The sequence below is a fragment of the Chrysochloris asiatica genome, unplaced genomic scaffold, assembly GCF_000296735.1.
Source record: "Chrysochloris asiatica unplaced genomic scaffold, ChrAsi1.0 scaffold00155, whole genome shotgun sequence".
In the NCBI taxonomy this organism is placed as follows: domain Eukaryota; kingdom Metazoa; phylum Chordata; class Mammalia; order Afrosoricida; family Chrysochloridae; genus Chrysochloris; species Chrysochloris asiatica.
Window position 1 is genome coordinate 1,796,630 of NW_006408673.1, and position 22,691 is coordinate 1,819,320.

Sequence of the window (22,691 nt, forward strand, 5' to 3'; positions counted from 1 at the left end):
ACCCTGTACAAGGTTTCCGAGGCTACAAATTTTTACGAAAGCAGAAAGTCTCATCTTTCTCCCGCGGAACAGCTGATAGTTTCGAACTCCCGACCTTGAGGTTAGCAGCCTGATTCGTAATCACTACGCTACGAGAGCTCCTTTTTAAAACTATATAACACCTTAATTAAGTTTCTGGTAAAATGTCCATTGTTTTTTCCCGGGACTTTATTTGGACTTTAAAGAAAATTTCCTTTATATCTCTTGACTGAAATTTGCCCCTAAATAATACAAGGTCTGAGAATTTTCCTACAATTATATGAAAGGTATTCTATGCATACATTTACATGCTATAATATCTGTAACAACTTAAACAACCTGTCTTAAATGCTTATAAAATTATTCTTTCTATAAAAATTCTAAAAACTACCATTGTACATTTTCCATAAAAACCATAAAGCACAAATCACATTTTTAAAATGTTGTTGTTATTGTTATGTGCCATGGAGTCGGTTCCAACTCATAGCGACCCTGTACAGTGTTTCCGAGGCTGTAAATCTTTACGGGAGCAGAAAGCCTCATCTTTCTCCCGCGGAACCACTGGTAGTTTCGAACTGCTGACCTTGCGGTTTACAGCCCGATTCGTAACCACTATGCTACCAGAGCTCCTTACATTTAAAAAATAGGTATTATAAAAGAACTGCCAGGCGGTAAGGAGCCCTCGTGGTGCAGTAGTTCAGCACTGGGCTGCTAACTGAAAGGTAAACAGTTTGAAACCACCAGCTCCTCCAAAGGATTTGGCCATCTGGTTCAGAAGAGTGTTCTTTTTAAGTGCCAAGGAGTTGGTTTCGACTCCTGGCGACCCTTTATGGCGTTTCCAAGGAGCAGCTAGTGAGTTTGAACCGCTGATCCTGCAGTTGAAACTAATCTTGTACTCTAGTACATTATCCTGCAGCGCCACACCAGGGCTCAGTAAAGAGTACAGCCTTAAAACACCCTATGGGACAGCTACCTGACGCCACCGTCACCTCTGCGTCTCCACCCCCATCCTTCGCTATGTCCCTATGCCACTGGAGAACACTTTGGAACAGCGCTGCACATTCGAACAAAGGGTGGAAGATGTCCCACTCATCAGAGAGCAGCATCTTACCAAAATCCAGGTGGTGGCAGAAATATACAATGGTGAGAAGCAGTTTTCCATTCTGAATAAAATTAAGTTCCTTGTCCCAGATCACATCAACATGAGTACGCTCATCATAATTGGAAGGCGCTCACAGCTGAATGCCAACCAAAGACTTCTTTCTGCTGGTGGACGGACCCAGCATTCTGAGTGTCTCTACACCAATCTCTGAAGTCTACTAAAGGAAGAAACACTAAAATGAGTTCCTGTGTATGGTCTATGCCTCTCAGGAGACAACTGGAGTGAAATTGACCACGTAAGACTAGCAAGACGCACTGAACTAGAGAATTTATATACCCTTCCCCAGAGGATTGTGGGAGGGACTTTACCACACCAGGTCGATGTGCTCATCTAATCACAGGGCAGCATTGCAGTAGCGCTCCCAGCTGGGAGTTGTAGGAAGTTGTTTTTATATCTCTAGTAGCAAAACCGAGCTCCAAATGGGAACCTGCAGCTTCAGAAACATCTATTATTTAACCCAAGCAATCTCGTTTTTCCTAAGGAGCTCTGGTAGCGTAGTGGTTACGAATTGGGCTGCTAACATAAAGGTCAGCAGTTCGAAACTACCAGCTACTCTTCGGGAGAAAGATGAGGCTTTCTGTTCCCGTAGAGTCTGCACACTACTACCACTGTGGGTTAAGACGCTGGACTGCAAAGTTGGTTTGGACCGCAAGTTTACCACGGTTCAAGTTCACCAGCAGCTCTTTGGAAACCATACACACGGTCACTTCCGACTCGACAGTATTGAACAACAAAAACAATCTTGTTTTCAAATTTTGTAAGTTGCAAAAGAAAACACTTTGCATTTGTGGTTGCCACTGAAACAGAAACAAACAAAAAAAAACCTTTGGGGCAATTGTACTTACAGTGTTGCTATGAATTGAAATCAACTCAACTGCAATGGGTCTTTTGGGGGTGTGGCACAATGGATAAGTACTCAGCTGCTAATCACAGGGTTGGCAGTTAGAACCTACCCTGTAGCTCCACTGGACGAAAGATCTGGTGATCTGATCTTGTAAAAATTTGTTACTGTGTGCCCTCCATTGAGTGATTCCATGTGACTGAGTATAACTGACCCATAGGATTGCTTATGTCGGGGGGTGGGGTGGTCACTGTGTGGATAATTGATTATATGGCAATTCCTAGTGTAGCACTGTGAGATCAAGCACGGGATCGCAAGGTCGGTCTGAACTACAAGGTCGGCAGTTCAAACTCACCAGCCACACCTTGGAAACCCAACACAGGGTCGCTATGAGTCAGAACCAACTCAATGGCACTTAACAACAACAACCTCATGTTCAAAATAAAAGAAAACCCTTTTAAAACAGCCTGTGTTTCTTCAATTTTCACATTGTAATCGTATCAAAAGTTTTAGGAAAAATGCTATTAATGCTATCTATATATGCAAATATTCCATTATCATGAAATGTTAAGTTCTAACCTAATGATCTCTTAAACAGGCTCATCACAAACCAGCTACCAGGTGGCTGCTTCTCACCCACATCAGTCCAAATCCATCAGATTAATCACCTATCCTCCTAAAATGATGGTGGTGGTGATTGGTGTCACTAAATTGGTTCTGACTCATAGCAGCTACTATACAGGGTGGGTTTCAGTGGCTGTAAATCCTTACAGGAGCCAAAAGCCTTATCTTTCTCCAAAGAATTTACTGATAGATTTGAACTGCTGACCTTGCAGCTAGCAGCCCACTAGCAAAGCTCTTTAGATATTACCTTTTAAAATGAAACAGTTCTTGTATTATCTAATAATTAATAAAGTTTAAAATGCAAATCCATTCTTCAAATGAAGCAATGGACCAAGAAGGTGCCATGAAACTTGACCATCTACCTTCCAAAAAGATAAACCCAGACTCTCCTAAAAACCTCAGCTCACAGCATATTTCCCTTTAACTGAGCAATAACAGTAGTTTATGAGCTTCTAATTTATAAAGACTTAATTCAGAGAACAGTTAACACCATATTCTAGTTTAACTGTAGAAACTTAAAATTTAAGCTACAGAAATAAAGTTAAAATACAAGCTAGTGTCATGAGCTACCTACACGGTTGGGCACATTTTACTGTAACTCAAAGAAGCAGGGTCTCTCAGCTTAGTTTTCTTACCTCTGAGCTCAAATCATCATCTTAGTCTTTGAGGGGAAAGAAATGGTCACTCCAAGCAGTTAGTACTTATAGCCATGGCATCCAGATTTCTTCCTTCCCTAAAACAACTGAGACTGTACTTCCTTATGTATGTGCTTGCAGAGCACAATGGTAGTGACAGAGAAAACCAGGAAGAAGCCTGTCTTCACGCTGGCCCAGACAAAGAACCAAAGAAACGATTCTGTTCTCAAATGATTTTGTTTGTGGGTATTGCAATAAGTAGCACATCCTCATGGTGATAATCACTTTGTTGTTATTGTTATTCGGAGAAAAAAAGCAAATGGAGAAAAGTAAAGGCAAGACTATAGCTCAGGTAATAAAACAACCCCCTACCTACCATCTAGATTTTTTTAAATCATAACGTTTTGTCAAATGCACATCGGATTGCTTTCAAGTATAAAATTAAAATGTTTCCGGTAAGACTGGTAAAGCTTTTGTCCTTCCTGTAACTCCTTCCACAGAGGTGAGCACTAATTAAATTTTGGTTGATACCTTTGTTACATTTTTTTAGCCTTTTATTACAGACACATATAAACAAGAGAGGCATTTTATGTGTTTTAACATTTTCGCATCAATGGCAGCACATGAACAATCACATACTGCTTCATATTTTTAATATGTATAGAGATCCACCCTCTAACCTTCTGGACAGCATGATCCTACTCATGTAATCTTCAGACATTACAGGATGACACATACATACACATACAAGATGAGCTCTAAGATTGTAACTACTAAATGAGCAAGCTTTAGTCTTCAGCAGTGCTGGGTAAATATTCCATTACCTTGCATTGTTTCCTCTTCAGATTCATACAAACATGGAGAAACCTAAGCCTCTTCTTCCCTTTCCTACCACACTTCTTCCCAGGGAAAGAAGATGAAGAGCTACTCATACCATGGCACAGAGACATAAAATTGAAAAAACTCAACATGGTACATTTTAAATTAGGAATGAGAAAGGGAGCTTGAGAATCAGTCAGAGCTGAGTTTAATCCCAGTACTAGCATCTGCGAACTATGTGATCTTGCACACGTTACTCAGGCTCTCAAAAGCCTCCGTTTATTCACCAACAAAACAGGGACCATCAGTTAGAGTCACCATATGGACTATTGCATGGAAAATGATTAACAACTATGACTGGCACCAGTGAGCACTCAAAGCAAGATTGATTCTGCTAGGAAGTAAAACTGTAAGAAGTACAAAATAATTGAGGGACAACTGATGGGACTGTTCTGTTCAATGCCTCCTGGATAGACATTCATGGAATGGTCTCTTCGTTCTTTGTAGGGAGAGGAGTGCTGGGTGCAAACAGTTAATTCATTTGGTCTGCTAGCAGAAAGGATGGAAGTTCCAATCTATCTGATGCACCAAGGAGGAAAGACCTAGTTGTCTGTTTCCAAAAGCATCAATCATTGAAAATCCTATAGAGTACAGCTACTCTGACGCATACAGGGAGTTGATATTGGAGCTTAGGGGTGGGTGGTGCCTTGCCATTCTCACTGTTAGGAAAGCAATGAGCCCCTCATATTTATTCTTTCTTTAAGCACTGACAATTCCGGAAGATTGAAATTGTTTCACAATACGTTAAGTGAAACAAAAACAGATCATGCTGCATTTCTAAACAGTTTCTTGGTTTGTTTTTGTTGTTGTTGTTATGTGTATTCACAATATTGGGGTTCACATTGTAGCCCATCAGTGACAAAATGTAGTCAGTGTCTATCAGTAATTAAATATAAGAAAAAAGAAGCAAAAGTAAGAAAGACACTAAATAATGATAATGCATATTCCATTCTTAGAAACAAGACAAGGTTTGTCTGAAATGACAACACCAACTGCATCCCAAAATCTCAACTGCAGCACTTTTTAGGCTTATAACATTCTCTATTTACTTATGTTGTTTAAAATGTGCGATTGTTTCATCATGTAATCATTACAAATTTTCTAGTGTGTGTGATATTCTATTTATTTCCAAAGAAGTTTAAGATAATAATCAAAATATGCATGAAATGAACAACAGTGATCATCAAATCTAGAAGTTTCTTCCTCGATGTTATCTTCCTATTGTTGTTAAGTGTTGTCAAGTTGGTTTAGACTTATAGCGACGGGGTTTCTGAGGAGCGGCTGGTGTTATTGTTGTTGTTAAATGCCGTCAAGTGGATTCCGACCCATAGTGACCCTGTATAGGTCACTATGGAGTTCCCAAGGAGTGACTGGTGAGCTTGAACCACCGGCCTTGTGATTCAAACAACTCTGCAATCCAGTGCATTAACGCACAGTCCCACACCAGGGCTGGTGTTATACGACCATGTTATTTTAAATAAATATTTGAACATCAAAACCCTAAGTTCTTTATCTTAATCTAATGTTCACTGAAAGCTTCCAAATAGCTAAGTAGCAGTCACTCTTGGTAAGTCATGGTGTTTAATAGTTTCTGTTGTTGGTCCCTTAAAATACCACAAGGAAATTATCCCCATTTCTGTAAAGATTATTTTACAAGATGGAAATACAAATGGGTCATTTCCTAAAGCAATTATATTTCTGAAAATAAATTATTTTATAACTTTTACATGCAATGCTTTAAGACAAAGAAAAAATATTGTTGCAAGAACATATTTCAGAATATCTTTATGACCTCAGGTTAGAGAAGGATTTCTTGGACTAGGTGTATAAACCACAAACCTCCAGGAAGAAACTTTAAATTTGACTGCATCAAAATTTAACTCATTTGTATAAAAATTATATATATAAAAGCAAAGCTGAAAGACAGACCATAGACGAGAACACATTTTCACCTCAAATAACTAAAGATTTAATACAAAGATTAATAGCTTTTACAAATCAACAAATAGAACATAAGCTATCCAAGAGCAAAAGGAGTAAATAGGACACAAATAGCAATTTAGAGAAGACGAAACAGAGTCTGATAAACCTATGAGACTATGCACAGCTTCACTAATCAAGAATAGAATTAAATTTAAAATACAAATAATACACAACTGCCTACTCCCACAGTACAAAGTGTCTGGAAGAATGTGGTGGAATCAGTATTTCATAATCTGGTGTTGCGAATGTAAACCAATGCACATTTACTGATGGGCATTGATGCAAAATCTGTGACACTCAAGATATATATACATTCTCCATTATCCAGAAATTCTACTTCTAATGATAGATTCTAGAGAAATCATAGCACATGTTCACAAGGAGACATTTACAAAACTGGTTTTCACAGTACTATTTTGATTAGCAATAAACTTAAATGTCCATTAATAGAGAACTAGCTAGCTAAAGGGGGGCTGTGGTGGCTCAGTGGTAAAATTCTCTACTTCCATGTGGGAGACTGGGTTTGATTCCCAGCCAATCCACATCATCACATCTATCACTTATCTGTCAGTGGAAGTTTATGCGGGCCTATGATGCTCATCCAGTGAAGCTTCTAGACTAATACAAACTAAGAAGGAAGGCCTTACAATCCAATTTCAAAAACTCATTCAAGGAAAACCCTATGGATTCCAATGGTCCAATTCATACCCAATCCTGGGGGCAAGGCAGGAGCATGCAGCATTTCATTCCTTTGGCATGGGTGTAGTAGTGATTATGTGCCATGGAGCCGGGTCTGACTCAAAGTGACCCTGTATAGGGTTTCTGAGGCTGTATATCTTTACAGGAGTAGAAAGCCTCATATCTTTCTCCAGCGGAACAGCTCGTAGTTTCGAACTGCAGACTTTGGGGTTAGCAGCCCAATTCGTAACCGCTACGCTACCATAGCTCCTTGGATGCCATGAATAAGAGGCCAACTTGATGGCAGCTAAATAAAGGATTTTTACCATTTGATTTCAATGACCTGGTGTATGTCAGAATAAACTGCGATCCATAGGATTTTCAATAGCTGATTTTCCAGAGGTAGATCACTAAGCTGTTCTTCGAAGGTGCCTCTGAGGGGACTCAAACTTTCAAGCTTTCAGTCAGCAGTCTAGTGTGTTAACTATTTGCTCTACTCAGAGACTTCTTATTATCCTCCTCTTCATCCAAGTAAAGGATAGAATACTATAAAGTGATAAAAGTGGAATGAGCTACATCTAAATGTGTCATCATGCAGAGAGCTCAAAAATGATGTTTTGCAAGGTTACGATTCCAATTTTATAAAACTATTAAATATATGCATATACATATATAGAGAGATAGATGTACGAGAAAAATATGGGCAGAGAATACACATCACATTTTTGAAAGAGACAGTCTTTGCAAAGACAAAGAGGTAAGGGAAAGACTAAGGAAGGGGATTCAAACAGGACTTGAACTTCATCTGTAACATCCTATCATTTAAAGAAAGATTGGAAACAAATTAGCATTTGTTACCTCTGGGTGGCAATACATATGAATCTTTTCTATGGTCTTTACTCTTCAGTATTTGAAGTAACAAGGTAAATCCAAGAAGAGATCAAAATAAGGCATCATATGAAAGTTTCTTAGCCCTGTCTAGATGATTTAGCCTATTTAATTCCATTGACTCAGCTTCTGGGGAGACAAGGGTTGTTGTTTGCTGTTGTACTGATTCTAATTCACAGCAATCATATATGACAGAGTAGAATGGTCCCATAGGGTTTTCAAGGTTGTGGTCTTGATGGGAAGGAGTCCTACTAGTACAATATTGTTAAGTGCCGTCCCGTCAATTCTGACTCACAGCGACCCTGGGTAGGGCTTCCAGGAAGCAGCTGGTAGGTTTGATGTGCTAACCTTGAGATTAGCAGCCCAGGGCTTATCAGTGTGCCACACTAGGACTCCTAGTAGTACAATGGTTAACGCAAAGGTCAGCAGTTAGAATCTACCAGCTGCTCTGCGGTAGATATACAGTTTGCTTCTATGAAGATTACTACAATCTAGGAAACTATATGTTGTTGTTAAGTGCCTTCGAGTTGATTGCGACCCATAGAGACCATGTATAGGGTTTCCAAGGAATAGCTGGTGAGCTTGAACCACCGACCTTGCAGTTCAAACAACTTTGCAGTCTGACACATTAGCCCACAGTGCCACACCAGGACTCCAGGAAACCCTATAGCACTATGTTATTTGTTGTTTACGGTTACTATGAGTCAGAATTGACTCAAAGGCAAACAACAACAACAATCTTTACAAGGGCAGATCGCCAGGTCTTTCTTACAGGTAGCCACTGGGTGGGTTCTAATTGCTATTAACAGCCCAGAATTTAACCACTGTGCCATCTTGGGAGATAGCAGTAATCCGTCTTAAATAATTCCATTCTGAACTTTCGACCACTTCCAAAACATGCACAAAAACATTATTTTCAATAGGCCAAACATAAACATTAATATTTTTCAGAAGATAATCCGTCATATATGAGTATATTGATGTTAACCATGAGAGCATTTCAAAGGAAAATTATCAATTATTTTTCCTTTAATTTGCCTTATGAAAATTTCAGATTTTGCTATAAAGTAATGCAACTGAGTAATAACAGCTCAATAAATTACAAATGTAAATCCAGTAAGTCATTATTTCCATGGGTTATTTCCATTATTTCAGAGGCTCACTGAGCATAATACTGAGCGAGTAGGCCAATTTCAAATTATAAAATTGCCAACAATATTAGGGGTTCTTTAGGCAGCATTTCACAGTACCAATGAAAGTCAACCTTTAAGATATTTTGCACTCAATTAGCACACAAAATAAAAATCGATTGAGCTCACAAAGTCAAACGATTCACCCAAAACTGATTAATGAACAAAACTCTTCCTATTTACACCCAAATGAAAGCTTTTATTCATATCATATGCCGCAGGATCATTATATGAGAACAGCACAACTTTAAAAAAAGAAAAAAGAAAGTGGAAGGAAATAAAGCAGAGATTCATGGATCTAATGCAAACACCTGGAAGAGCCATTCTTGTAAGATCATAGGGATGGAAAGAGTTAGATTTCAGACTTGAGAAAACAGAGACCCCAGGGTGGAGTGGGAGGAAAGAGTCTTAAATTAGAGGGGAAATAAATGTGAGAATAATAGAGTTTTGTACACAATATTTTAATTCTCCACTAATAACTCTTAATTTACTTAATTAGCTTCGGAAATAAACTATACTGTGAAAAAACCTGCTTCCTTCATCATGCTTGTTTACTCAAGTAATTACAAACATAATTTAATTTACCCTCAAGTAGTTTTAATAGATGTTACTACAAGTGGCCCTACAGCCTTAATGAAATCTAGAAACAGGCAAAAACCTGAGTGTGAGAAAAAGAGCTGGGCATGGTGCGGGGGCCCACCCACCTCTCTCTCTGCAATATCTTCCTTGCACACCCACCCAACTTTTCCCGGGAGAGCCAAAACAGCAGACAAACTAAGCCATCAAGCCCTGGATCAAAACTGGACAAAACGTCTATCTATCCATATTGAATTCTTTACTTCCCTGTGAAAATGGTAGTGCCACCTGGAGGCAAAGATGACCTAGTTCTTATGTTTAAGAGATGTACTGTTCCCCCAAATGACATGACTGCTGTGGTTCTTAAGTGCCCTGGAGTCTAGATTCCATTCTGACTCATAATGACACTGTCTAAGGTTTCCGAAAAGCAGCTGGTGGATTTGAACTAACTACATAAAGTGCCAATAACTAGTACTTGTTTAATAATTCTTTTTCTATAGGAATAATACATTCTCTCTGTAGAAAATGTGGGTAATAAACAACATGGATGAACCTAGAAAACAAGCTGAGTGAAATAAGCCACGCTAGGGCAAATACAACATGATCTCACTTGCATGAAATGGGTAAATATGTGTATATAGAAATGATGACTTGATGGGAGTCCTGGTGTGGTGCTGTAGATAAAGAATGCTAAATCAGAAAACTGGACATTCAAAATCACTAGCTGCTCCTTGGAAACACTCTACGAGGTAGCTATGAGTTGGTATCAACTAGATGGCACTTAACAACAACAAAGTTCTTAAGTGCTTACCAGAGGTAAGGAAGGGAAAGCGGGAATTAATGCTTAGGGTATACTGAGTTTCTGTTAATAGTAGTGGAGTAATTCAGAAAAGAATAGTGTTGACGGTTGCATAACATGATGAAAGTAATCAAAGTCACTGAATTACACATGTAAAAATTGTTGAATTGGCAAATGTTTTGTTATGCATATTTTAGCACAATAAAATAAAATACATTGTGGTACTACTACAAGAAAGAAATATAACACTGAATACAAGGAAAAAAATAGCAACCCAATAATCTTATCACTAGGAGAGAACCACTACTAATTCTTAGCCATTCCCTTCCACAAGAATAAATGCACACATGCACACACATATTTATCATACAAATACACAAATGGGCACACAAAATTTTTATATATTCAGCTCCCTATCATGCTAAATGAAAATTATTAGGGGCTAATGACATCCCGCATTACTGAAATGTCTCCAATGAAGTAATTGTATATATTATTGTTCTTGCAGTTAAGTGCTGTCAAGTTGGTTCCACCTCATAGCAATTTTGTATAGGGTTTCCGAGGAGCAGCTAGTGAGTTTGAACCACCGACCTTGCAGTTCAAATCGTCCTTGTGCTCTAGTTCACAATAAAAATTCACCATAATCTGGCTAATATTCCACAATTAGTTAGAAAAAGCTTATTTATCCCTTTATAAATCATATTCAAATGAAGACCATCACACAAAACTTGGTCCACGTGCATAATCATTTCCTGATGCTATAGTCCCAAAAACTAGACCTTTTGAGGTACATGACGACAGGGTTAATAACAATAAAGCAAACACACTTAGGAAGGGATGGGTAAGGTCCTTTTTTATAAGTACCTTATATATACTATTTTAAGATGCCCTCACAATAATTCTATATGACAATTTCTATCTCTTTCTCTAAAATTCTACAGATAAAACTGAGTCTTGCCCAAAGTCCTGCAGCTAGTAAATGACAAACCTGAGATTAAGCCGGGCATCCGGCTGCAGAGTCTATGCTTTGCAATCGCCCCATTACACTACTTTTCATGGTTCATGCTACCAAATTACTCGTATTTCTTTATACGCCCTAATCATTGACCACCCCCTACCAGAGTGATATGGTCTCAGGGCCCCCTATCCACCATTTGTTCTCTCTGAAAATCTGACAGTTTAAAAAAAATGGCATATAGTTGTTTTACTTTTCCACTTCCACTTCTCTTTTCAAGAGCATGACTAAACAGTTTAGAAGTTCAAACACTCCAACTATATTTGCTTTCCTATGAGCTGTCTGTTCATGTCGTTTGACTGTTGTTTTTTTTTTCCTCTCCCCTTTTGAAAGTCTTCATGGTCTTCTTATCAATTTGTATTAACTCCAAAACACAGAGATTATTAACCTAATCGCCACTTCCCATCTTCTGTCTTAATTTGGTTTGGCATGCAGGCATTTTAAATTTTTATATAATCAAAATGTTCGGCTTATATATATGTGCTTCCTCCTGCTGCTCTATTTTAATAAATATCTACCCCAGAGTCAGATGTGTGTTGAACTCAGTGTTTTTCTCAACTGGCATTCTCTTTAACCCATCTGGAACTGATCTGGAATATGGTATTGGCATTAAATCTTAAAGGCTTGATACTACATATGTTTTTACGTAATATGTTTTTCTCCTTATGTAGTTTCTAGACTAGATGGCAACATATGCTGATTTATTAGAACAGAATTACTCAATCTGAGAAAAAATCATAATCTAAGGCATTTCTATTCTGATTAAAAGCATCTCAAACATGAGTTATACTTACCTTTAAAAATCAGAGTAGAAGTTCTCATGGACCTTTCAAACAGTAATTCTAGCTCTGTGTTTAATAATCCTAACAGCTATTAGATTAAAATTAAGAGTAAATTTTTCATACCTGAACTAAATCCCTACCTAACAGGGTTTTCTTCTTTTGGTCAAATAAGATAACAAACTATGTATTTAGCCATCATCTGCTTTTATAGTTAGATAACATAAGAGTTCTTATATTTAGTTAGCATTATTATACTTAATGATTTAAAATATAAAGGGATGAGATGTGTTGGGAATTTTTGCATTTTTACTGAGTTCTCAAATAAGAAGCTCCTACAATCATATTAAAGCAAAAGGGCATGATCAGTTGTGAACTTCATGCCAAGTAATCTGTTAATAATAGGAACACTGATGTTTGTGAATGATTTACTTTTTAAAATAAAAACTCAGAATGGGCTCAAGCTTCCTTCTATAATAAAATCACTCACTCATTTGCAGTTGTGGTGTTTCCATAAGTGGAAGGGGTGGAGGTTAAAACCATCAGTTAAATCACCGTGCAGTCTATCTTATCTATGCAATTGCCCATAATAAGCAATTCTTACTGAGTAATACATTTATGTCATGTATTGATTTTTTTATGAATACCGCAAAAACAAAAAGCTTATGGCGCTATTTGCTTTGCTGCCCACACATGCATACCCACACAGATGCTTTTAAATCAAATCAGCCACCGAAAATATGACACATGTGATTATTAATCTTCATTTGTATTACTCGGAAAAAGAATTGAGAATTGCTAGTCTAAACTATCTGTATTATAGTCTCTATGTTTAAAATTCAGAGAGAATAATAGAGTGCACAGTTAGGATCTCATGGGGGCACAAACAACTGAAAGGATTTCCTCTCTCTAAAATAATGTTAGTTTTGCAGCTGAATTTATTAAAACTACACTGTTAATTCCCTCCGTGATGGAATCTCCCGAGTCATACGTCCACTTGATAAATCATTTATCTACCATGGCTCCTATTTTTTTTCCCAATTCTGCTATTTCACTTCTAATTGAAACTAATAATTAAATTGGCATTAATGATAATAATGGAGTCCTGGTGCGGTGCTGTGGGTTAATGTGCTGAACTGCAAAGTTGGTTTGAACTGCAAGGTCAGTGGTTCAAGCTCACCAGCTGCTCTTCGGAAACCTTATACAGAGTCGCTATGGGTCAGAACCGACTTGACAGCACTTAACAACAATAATACCATTTTCTACTGAGCCCTCACTACTTGCCTGCACTTTACATAGATCAGCTCAGAGAAATCTCCCAATAACCATAAGACGTAAGGACCACCATTGTCACTATTTCACAGATGTGGAAAATGATTCTTAGAAAGACTAGGTAAAACTTTCCCAGGGTCATACAAGAGGCAAATGAAATTATGACCCCAAAGTTAGCTTTTGTCTCTTCACCGTATAAATGGAGTCCTGGTGTGGCACTGTAGGAGAATCACTGGACTATTGTGGTGCTGCAGGATAAGCACTTGACCTCAAGGTTGGTTTGAACCATAAGATCGGCAGTTCAAACTCACCAGCTGCTCCTCAGAAACCCTACACGGGGTCGTTACTAGTCCAAACCAACTCGATGGCACTTAACAACAACAAACCACAAGGTCAGTGGTTCAAACCCATCAGCAGCTCCTCAGAAATCCTGTACACAGTTGCTATGAGGCAGAATCAACCTGATGGTACTTAACAACAACAACTAAATAGAGCCCTGCTGTGGAGCCAGCTGTAGGATAGGCACTGGACTGCTAGGCAAGCAATTCAAACCCACCAGCTGCTCTAAGAAACTCTATACAGGGTTGCTATGGGTTGGAGCCAATTCAACAGCAAACAACCACCACTGGCACCACCATATAAGTATATTCTCCTATATATTTGGTTTTTTACATTTCATTGAGGAAGGCACCCATCCCCTTTTAAAGTCAAGCAACTGAAATATCAAAAGCATCTCAACATATTGTATAAATATAATATAGCCAGAAAACTTTTATTAGTCTTCATTAATTTAAAGCCTTGGTATAACTCAGCTTTTATAGCATGCTCAATGCCAGTTTTTCTCTCAAGAAGAGACTATATATTGACTCTTACAGGGTTATAGAAATGTAACTGTATTTCCCAATTAAATAAAACACTAACATTTTTAACATGATTTTGTTCTACTTTCCTTAATGCTCTCAGATTATTAAATTAGGTTAGTCTTGCTATAGCAGATTTAGTAGGAATTACTTTTAAGAAAAGAAAATTTCATCAGTGTTACGAAATCATAGAGGCAAGACTATGTTCGCAGTTGAATAAATACAAACTCTACCACAAAGAGTTGCTATCTACTCTTTACTTATCTTATTCTCATGGATTAGCAATAAATCCATCTTTCAAAAACTGCAGAGTTCACACAATTATCCTCTTATAAAAATATTTTGCATTGTAGATGAGCGTTAGCTCAAAAATAGGGGTAGGGTAGTCCTAGCTTTGGTCTTGTAGTGGTTACGAATCGAGCTGCAAACCGCAAGGTCAGCAGTTTAAAACTACCCGCTGTTCCGCAGTAGAAAGATGAGACGTTCTTCTCCCGTAAAGATTTACAGCCTTGGAAACCCTGTACAGGGTCTCTATGAGTTGGAACTGACTCCACAGCACATAACCACCACCACCTGAATTAGAAGATGCCCGGTTACCGTTAACAAACATTTTGATCTAACATGCTGTAGATCCAAATGGAGATTCTCTAGAAGAGTATTTTATCATAATGGGCAAAATGCAGAGCAGTATTTCACATTCTCATGGTAGCATAATGGGTTATGAGCTGGGCTGCTAACTGAAAGGTCAGTAGTGTGAATCTACTAGCCACTCCACAGGAGAAACATGAAACTTTCTGCTCCCATAAGGATTTACAGCCTTGAAACCCTATACAGGGTTGCTGTGAGTCAGAACCAACTCCACCATAGACTCTAGACTTTCTGGAGCCATGGAAGCTGGATAAATCCCTGACGCTTACTGCCCTGATTTTGACGCTTAATGCCCTGAGATGATCTTTAAACCTCAAACCAAAAATATCCCCCTTAAGTCTTCTCAAAACCAAACAATAAGTTTAGTCAAACTACTCCTGAGTGTCTGCCTTGAGCAGAGTGCTCTTTCCAGATTTATCCACATGGGATCACACAGACAACAGTAACTCTAAAGGTTACGTAGGAAATTAGTGGGCAGTGAGTTTATGTTAATGGAGGAAGGTTAAAATGGCTGCACAACTGGAAGAATGTAATCAATGTCTCTGAATTGTACATGAACAAATGACTGGACTGGTGTATGTTCTACTGTGTATATTCTCAACAACAGCAAAAATTTTAAAAAGGGGGTACATGCTAGTGTACATCTGAAAACCACCACCCTAGGAATTAAAAACTATAGAAATCGTATAAAAGCAAGTTCCAATCAGCTTTACATTTTCACAATGAAAGGCTGCTATACTTGTAACAACTCCTCACCTCTTTCCCACCCCCCAGGCATCTGTGAATTTCTTCCACTCCTTAAAAAACAAAAAAAAACACAGTGCTTAGAAGGGAGGAAAACGTAGTTTTTCACCTGAATCATAGCAACCAAGTCCAAAATATAGGATACATGTCAACAAACTTATCTTTTTTCTACCACAAATTTTGTTGTTGCTAAGTGCCATTGAATCGATGCCGACTCATAGCAACCATGTATAGGGTTTCCGAGGAGGGAATGGAGGGTTTGAACCAATGACTTTGTAGTGCAGTTTTGAACCAGGACTTCACATATAAAACACCCAAAAGGCTATCAGAAATCCCAAAGGAATACCTCGCATATATACAAAAATGGAGGGTAAAAAACAAAAAACTCAGATGATATGGCCATAAATGCTTCATTCATGCCTCAGTTTACAAGAACAAAAACTCTCATAATATAAATTCTACTTTTAAAAAAATAGATTTCAAATTGTAGTGTATCAAAAAATTATGCTTTTCCCATGCCATTTCTACACTCCCAAACTTTGCACCCAAAAATCTCTTCTCAAATATGTCAGAAAAATATTTGGAAAATAAATACAAACCCTACCACATGATGGAAAATAAGCACACTTCCACTTTTGGAAAGAGTGCTTGTTATTTGAGGCCTGTGAATTCAAACATCAGTTAACTGAAGACACAGTTATTGGACTACCAAAGATACTGAGATTTTACTCCTATATACCTTTATATACATACCAGAATTCCATGTCACTATTATTAATTCATTTACATCATCTTTCACCAGTTTGCTTCCCAACTTTGTCAAACCAGAAGTTGGCTCTTCCTGTTTCCATTTCCCTAGGGTTATTTTTTCTGTAGCCTAATACAAAGTATTCTATTTTAGTATCAAAATTATCAAATAACAAAACTATTTAGCTCCTTCCCCCTTATAAATAGAGTCATAATTCTACTTAAAATTTCTCCTTATTCCCATAAACCTCTGGGGTTTTCTTTCCTGTTCTCCTTGGCAATGTACTTTTTGTGTTCTTCTTAACATATGTGAATTGTTGTTGTTATGTGACTATTGATTTCTATTCACAGCAACCCTGTATAGAGTTTCTAAGGAGCAGCGAGTGGGTGTGAACCATTGACCTTGTGGTTAGCAGTTCAGTGCTTATCCTACAGCACCACACCAGGACTCCAACATATCTGGGCTAGTGGTACTCATATAAAGAACAGATTTGGGGTGAAATATTCTGGCCTTCTACCATTTCTACCACTCTGGTCTTTAATTCCTCAGCCTGAAATACTGTTTTTTGTGTGTGTTTCTCAGACACTATTCCTATTTTCTATACCACATTTATCTTTCTACCCTTTCCTGTCATTCCTAGGTTAAATATACTTACTAAGCACTACGCTAAAAGTGCCAACCAGTACAACATTGTCTTTGTGAACTGTTATGCCAAATGACCTTGGTGTGCCCCAAGACTATATAATCCTGAGCTCCCAGGCCCAGCAACTCATTCATTGTACAGCAAATCTGACATGAGTTACACTATGTCAGAGGTTCTCATACATGTTATTTTAGTTCCTGCCATCACTTCTCGAGTAAGGGATAAAGAAACAGAATTTTCTTTAATTGAAAATTTGGGTTTCAAATTACTCCATAAGCTACATTCAAGTTATTTACATAATGTGTTAGCCTTCAGTTAAAAGATAACTGCAGCACTAACAGGCCTCCTCTGCACATGGCTGTTGTTGTTGTTACTGTTAAACACCTTTGAGTTGATTTTGACTCAGAGTGCCCTATATAGAATCTCCTTGTGTGGTGCTGCAGGATAATGCATTGGACTACAAGATCAGTTTGAACCACAAGGTTCACAGTTCAAGCCACCTGCTGCTCCTCAAAAACCCTATACAAAAGGGGAAATAATTTTAAGATGCTTCACTGTCTTATGAATATTGATTTCCCTTGTCTACTATTGTAAAATAGACACTTGAGTGGGATAAAAAGGATATCGGGAAACACAACTAAAGAAAACCTGTAAGCCCAACTTTAGCCTATAACTCACTGGAATACCTAAATAGGGTTCTAGAACTTGCCCCGTGAAATAGTCCTCTTGTGGAGCCTTTGTGGTGTATAGGGCCGTAGGTGGAATCCTTAGCCCCATCCAGAACCTTTTGAAGTAGGACATTCCCACTTGAAAGGAAAAGCAGACCAGCCTGGATCAGCTAAAGGAACAGAAGACACTTCTTGAAAGAAAAGACCAGCAAAGTCAAAATCAAAAACAAAAAGGGCAGTCTGATTGACTACCACAAGGACAAGCAAGTTGCTCATGGGAGAGCCATCAAGGGAAGCAACCAAGTCCCTTCAGGACAAACCTCCCTCCAAGACTGAAACTCAAAGGTACCACATGAGCAGGCATGTAAGCTTGCTGGCAACCACATTGGTCTACTGGTGAGTGGACGCTGGGGAAAGACAGCAGTGAAGACATAGGTTGAGTTTGACCAAGTTCCATATATCCCCATCGACATGGAGATGAGAGAGCGAAGAGGAAGGGCTGGTTGGTCCGATGTGTGGTGAGGCCTGAGGACTCCTGGCCCCATGGACAAGGGCATAGCCATGGAGGGCTAGAGCTGAGAGTCGAGTGTCCAGCTGATATGAAATGAGGGTAGATGCACACGAACACCCAAACCTGAAGATTGGTTTGACCGAATTTCGATGGCTTGATGATGACAACTTCACAAGAAGAACATAAAAAATTTGATAAAGGAAACAAGTGTAAATTGCTACAACTTAATGAACTTGGCCTATACTTATGGATGTAGTAGCTCAAAATACCAACTGAGAGGGAAGGAGTTTTCATCCTATCCCCTCTGTACTCAGGACTGATAGGAACAGGCAACTTAGGCATTGGCTATATAAAACAGGGGGGACTATAAAGGCACAAAGTGACTGGCTTTCAAGTTTTCAAGAGAGAGTTTAATTTCAGAGTGTGTGGGGGAAGGTAGAATTCCTACTGAATAGTTTTCATCTTATCTAGATGGGTCTGGTGAAAGGAAATGGGGATAAGATTCTTATGAGTCAATTGTGAGTAATTGTTATCATGACTGTGATTGTCACAACTGTACAGGTAAAAGTGTTATAACATAAAGGAGGGAGTAGTTAATTTTATATTCCAAGAACAGAGGACCATCAAGGGAGAAGAGCACAAGTGGAATGTGGGACCCTATCCAGTGAAGCAGCAACACCACAGACGGAGGCAGAGATGAGGACATGGAGAGAGAGAGCAGATGAGGACTCTAGACTCATGGAAAGAGAAAGGCTGTGTGCTGACGGCCAGGAGGCAGGCTTGAAGAACGCGTCCTTTGGTGGTGTAAATAACTACATATTCCTGAGTGTTTTTGTATACATCCAAAACAAACAAACAAGCAAACAAAACAGAGGGAAAAGAAGCAAATACTATTGAATGATGATGCACGGAAGGGATTGGAATCATTATAATGAAATAAAATAGGACAGGATGAGTGTAAAACTGATGTTTTCCCATGTAAACAATTATTATTCAATTCACAATAAAAGCTTAAAAACAAAACAAAACACACACACAAAAAAGTGCCAACCACCTCATTTTAACATCCAGAAATTTCTATTGTCGAGTTTCCCTCAAAACTATCACTAAACCCCTGCAAACAAGGTCAGTTTGTTTTGTCTACACCCCTTGACTGTTATTGATTATTCTTACGATACCCTTCACCACTCCTCACCAAACACCACCAATTCTCAAATGTCAGCTGAAATCTCCTCCTATAGGAAGATTTCCTCCTTTATTCTAGCCCACATATAACTCTTCCTTTTCTAATTTTTGTTAACAGTTGTTACCTGCATCACACAACCAAGCACAAATTTAAGAAACACATTTGCAAGCCATTTCCCCAAGCTAGATGAGGATTCAATAGAGAAGGACCCAACTTCATATTCATTTGTGTTGGGTTTTTTTTTTTTTCCACCCAAATTAGGTATCTAACTGAATCATTTTGAAATTTGTCCATTATTCTTCTTTCTGTCAACACAGAATTTTAAATAATAATTTTTCTTTCAGTTTTAAGTCTTTTAACAAAAAAGTTCATATTCCGTCCATTCAAAATCAAAAGGGCAACATTTTCCTAGGTACAAAGGTGAGAAGGGACAGGAAGGTGAGTGGAATGAGAATGGGAACCACAGGAAGGGCAGCAAGATGAACTGTTGATGCATGGAGAGGAATATAATCATAAAGCTGAAACAAATGTATGACTTGTTGAATGTCACGCTAATCATCTTGTCTGTAAACTATTACTCAGTTCACAAAAAGTTAAAAAAAAAAAAAAGAAGTTCACAACGAAATATACTGATGACAGAACTCAAAAATAAGAAAGCAAACAGCCCAATAAAAATGAACCAAAAGTCAATAAACATTTAAAGACACATGGATGACACATAAGCACATGAAAACAAGTTTAGTATCATTAGTCAGCTGTTGTTATTGTTGTTAAGGGCTGTCGAGTTGGTTCTGACTCAAAGTGACCCTATATAGGGTTTTCAAGGAGTGGTTGGTAAGCTTCAACTGTCAACCTTGCAGTCGAGTGCATTAACTCCGCAGCACCACAACAGGGATCTCCCCCTCTAATTTACACTAAAATGATGTATCACTACATGCCTACTTGAATGCCTAAAATTCAAAAGTCTGACTATATCAAGTATTGGCAAAGGAAACAGCAGAAATAGAACCCTCACACTCTGCTGGTGAGAATGTACAATTACTTTAAAAAACAGATTAATAAGTCTCTTAAATATTAATCGTGCACCTATCATATGATCCAGCATTTCACTCCTAGCTATGTACTGAAGAAAAAATAAGGCATATGGCCATATAAGAATCTGTACGTATTTATAGCAGCTTTATTTGTAATCGCCAAAACTGGAAACAACCCAAATATCCATCACCGTGTGAATAGATAAACAAACTGCAATACAGCCATACCAGGGGATATTACTCAGCAATTAAAAGATTATGAACTATTGATACATGCAAACACTTGGATGAATCATAAATATACTATGCTAAGTGAAAGAGGTCAGAATTTTAAAGTTCCATAAAATATCATTTATATGACATTCTAAAACAACAACAACAATGCTATTGGGACAGTAAACATAGTGGTCATTACAGGTTGGAAATGAGGGGGGACTTGACTGAAAGGGGCAACACAGGAGAGTTTTGGTGGGTGATAGAACAATTGTCTAACTCTGAGTGACGTATACAGGACTATGCACTTAGCAAAACTTGCAAAACTCTATATCCAAAAAAAATTAAGTAAATAAATAACCTGATAATAAAGACTACAAATATAAATCATCTGTTAGCTTGGAATAGATTGTTACCAACTACTGTAACATGCATTGGTATTAGAAAAAGAAGTATAGTTTTTGTCCATTAACTATTTTGTGAAAATCCTAAATATACGTTGGTACAAGTTCCTTTTTTTTTTTTGCTAAACTTGGTAGAACGGTCAGTACTATTTTAACAGCAGTTTTCTTAAGTTTACAAACTCTCCAATCCTTTTCTATTCACCTCAGATACATAAAGCCCCATCATGCTCTTTTAAGCAATTCATTCATTCACTCAGTATTTAGTAAACATTAGCAATGCATCTGCACCATTTTGGAATGCTTTGGTGAACAAAAGAGGCAGGTACCGGCTCTCAAGAAGTTTGCAATCTAAAATGTCATTGTTGTTAGCTGTCATCAAGTCTACCCCTGGTTCATGGCAACTCCAGGCACAACTGAATAAAAGATGTTACCATCCTCATGATTGGTAGGAGATCATACTCTTGTGAGCCACAGTGTTTTCAGAAGTAAATAGAACTTTCTTCCTAGTTCATCTCAATCTGGAAGTTCCACTATGCTTAGCAGCATAGCAACATGCAAGCATCCACTGACAGATGGATGGGAGGGAATCAAATCCAGGTCTCCTGCAATTTCAGAAAGTGGGCATTCTACCAGTGAGCCCCCACTGTGCTCCCACATTCTAATTAGGGGATGAGGAGTAAAGAAAGGTAATTTCTCATAGGAATATGCTATAAAAACAACAAGATAGGATGAGAGATTGGGAGGGAGTAGTTTGCCCCACTCTAAAGAGGAGGCTCCGGAATGGACTCTCTGAGAGAGGCTGACATCTGAGCTAATACTGTGTGACAAGAGAGTGAGGTGGACTAAAATCTGTAGGAAGAGTTTTCTTAGAAGATACGACAATAAATATAGAGGCCCTCAGAAGGAAGGGGGCTTGAGTGGTCTGAGCAACAGAAAGGTCAGTGTGGAGAATGAATAAGGAGGAAACAGGAACTAAATAAGGTAGTCAGGGATCTGATGATTTAGTGCCACTCAGAAATGAGATTAGTCTACTTTATGTCGCTTGCAATAAGAAGCCACCAGAGGGCTTTATATCAAGCCACATGATGTGATTTATATTTTTTAAAAGATCTCTCTGGCTGCCTATTTTTCCAGGGCACTTAGCATTCTTCTTTATTTCAAAGATCTATTTCTCCCTTTACCTTAGCTATACCAGGCAAATTACATACACTCTCTGAGCCTCAGTTTCCATATCTTTAAAAACAATAATACCAGTTACCAGTGATCACTTAAATATACTGGCTCTATCTGGAAGTTACATTTTTTACTCTAAGGCTAACTAGTCTTAGTTCCATCCTCACCTTTCCAGGAGACCAGCTGTCCCCATGTATTGTCTTCCCTCTCTCTTACATTTTCATTTTCAGTATCCGTGGACAAATGATGGATTCCAAGACTGGGGCAGGGAAAGAAGAAGATAGGCCTAAAGCAAGGAAGCAAGGAATGGTTCAAAGAAGGATGGAAACTGGGCAAAAGTACACAGAAACCAGCTTCAACAAGCTCCTGCTAGCTATATCGGGACAATTGGAACATCAAAATAAGGACAGTTAACAGACTGCGTAAAACAGAGACCATGAGGCCACACAGATAAAAAGAAGGAACGAAGTTAATTGAAGAACAAAACGCTTAAATAATTTGAAAGTACCTCTTCACAAAT

General features: G+C 38.3%; 1 protein-coding gene and 1 pseudogene across 2 annotated transcripts in view; one reads left to right on the plus strand and one right to left on the minus strand.

Moving 5' to 3' along the window:
- NR3C2 (nuclear receptor subfamily 3, group C, member 2) overlaps positions 1 to 22,691 on the minus strand; it is a 477,644-nt gene that overhangs the window by 440,694 nt on the left and 14,259 nt on the right. The window lies entirely within an intron of this gene.
- LOC102838499 lies at positions 1,044 to 22,585 on the plus strand (annotated as a pseudogene).